The sequence below is a fragment of the Limulus polyphemus genome, unplaced genomic scaffold, assembly GCF_000517525.1.
Source record: "Limulus polyphemus unplaced genomic scaffold, Limulus_polyphemus-2.1.2 Scaffold96, whole genome shotgun sequence".
In the NCBI taxonomy this organism is placed as follows: Eukaryota; Metazoa; Arthropoda; class Merostomata; order Xiphosura; family Limulidae; genus Limulus; species Limulus polyphemus.
The window spans coordinates 359,909-362,366 of NW_013665706.1; the positions used below are offsets into that span (position 1 = coordinate 359,909).

Genomic DNA, 2,458 nt, shown 5'->3' on the forward strand with positions numbered 1-2,458 from the left:
TGACCGTCACATTATAACGCCCCCACGGCTGAAAGGGCGAGCATGTTTGGTGGGATGCGGATTCGAACCCGCGACCCCCAGGCACGAACCTTAAGGTAGAAATGTTTTCCTTTTGACATGAATTGTAGGGGCAGACACGGGATTTTGGAAAGATGGTTGTTTTTAGTGAAAAGGTACCGAATGGGCTATCTGCACTGTGTCCACCACGTGAAAATGGACCTGAGATCTTAGCGTTATAAGTAAACAAACTTACCGCTGATCCACCGGCGGACTTTTGGAAAGAGGGGTCCAACTCTTGTACTGGAATCTAAGTATAACTTTAAGTTCAATCTAGGTTATGATTCAGATCTTTACAAAAGTACCTACCTTCTATTTTTTTTTTAGATTCTGGAAAGGTAGGGAAAAAACCATAACTAATTATTAACGATACTAAAAAACTCGTATCTAAGCTGCTTTGCTTTATTTGCTTGATTGAGAAACGCTTATGTCCGCCACTATTAGAATTGTTTGTTATGGATTTCGCGCAAATCTGCGCTAGCCGTCCCTAATTTAGCAGTGTAAGACTAAAGGGAAGGCAGCTACTCATCACCACCCACCGCCAACTCTTGGGCTACCCTTTTACCAACAAATAGTGGGATTGACCGTCACATTATAACGCCCCCACGGCTGAAAGGGCGAGCATGTTTGGTGTGACGGGGATTCGAACTCGCGACCCACTATTAGAAATATTCAAAAACAGGGTTTCATAGCTTTACACGACCCTCACATTATATTCCTACATTTATCGTTAACAGACAGCTTTAGAATAATATATATATATATATACTAGCTTTTTTCAGAATGAGAAACAAATGTAATAATTTATTTTTGTTCGGTAGATGTTTCTTCATAACACAGTTTTAAACTAAACTTTTTGAAAATATGTATTGCTAAAGTTTAGATGGGAATTTCTGTAATCAAAACTACTGCTTGTTAGCCTGCCAGTTTCTGAAATTAAACATGTGGTTCATTTTGGCTACACCGATTAACCAAATAAGATGCCGAACACTAATGTTTCACTGACAGATAAAATACAGGATATCGCACACTTTGGCATCGCTGACAGACAGAAATAGAACGTTGCTCATTTTGGCTACACTGATTGACCCAATAAGATGCCGAACACTACTGTTACCTTGACAGATAACATGTACAGAATATCGCACACTTTGGCATCGCTAACAGACAAGATGAAAACAGAACGTTGTACATTTAAGCCATGGTAACAATATAATATTGTTTCTTTCTTTTACTACGCTAACACTCGAAACCATACACTTTAGCTACACTGTTGACAATGCAAAAATATTTAACATTTAGACTTGAATCGTACAAGGAGAGAAACACGTGATTCATGATTTTATTTTGAAGTTTGTTTAAAGATGAATACCGATAAGGGTGCTACTATAGTGTGCGGTCTACAAAGATATTTACACTATAGTGTGAAGTCTACACAGATACTATCGTCATCGCCGTTTTAATGATTCACTAAAACATAATTTATTGCTAAATTATTTATCTATCCACATTTTTGTTCAGTAAATAATAATAATTTGATAAGTTGTGTGTTCCGAAAGAATACCTTAAATGTAGGTTATAATTGTGCTAGTTTTGATTGTTGGAAGTTATTTCATTCCGATTATATTTGCCCCCTAAACGTTATGTAATGATGTTTTGTACTTTATTAGTTTAAAAGCGTTATTTATAACTGGCGCCAATTGCAAATAAACGAAAGTTAAAACGGTGACGATGATAGTGTCTGTGTAAACCGCACGTTATAGTGTAAATATCTTTGTACACTGCACGCTATAATAGCACCTATTACGTCTCCTAGTTCATACTGTTACGTCTCTGGTCGTTAGTTAATTTTCCGTAAAAATTCTTTCCGAAGAAACTTTAGCGATACAAGTCCTTTCTCAAATAAAACTGGTTTATTCTTTCTAAATACAACTTTGCAAAACACTTAATTTCCACAGTCGCGCAATAACAAACGCTATAATTCACAACGAACTTCTCACGTGCTCGACTCAACTGTCAATTACACATTACCTTGTTGCCGTCAGTTCTTACCTGTCTTATATATACAAGACTACCGCATATCTAGTAGCCTCCCGACGCTTCAGGAAGGGACAGGATCCTTCTAGAAGTTAATGGTGTGTTACTAGCGTCACGTGACTTCCGCTGTCGTAACATTATGTTATTTCAACTGCTCTTTTTTTTTCTTCTGATGTATCCTCTGTCAACATGACCTTTCACCCAATACCAGAGCTCACTAAGGCAGCTGGCTGAATTACAGCGAACAAGATCTTAGTTGAAACGCTATTAATATTGTTAGGTATCTGCTCGTTTGATAATTTCCTTAATTTCCGGTATAAATTCTTTCCGGGGAACTTCAGCGATACAAGTCCTTTCTTAATTA

General features: G+C 37.4%; 1 protein-coding gene across 6 annotated transcripts in view; it reads left to right on the plus strand.

The window, feature by feature from the left end:
- Positions 1–2,458, plus strand: part of LOC106469439 (histone deacetylase 4-like) — a 187,755-nt gene that overhangs the window by 157,539 nt on the left and 27,758 nt on the right. The window lies entirely within an intron of this gene.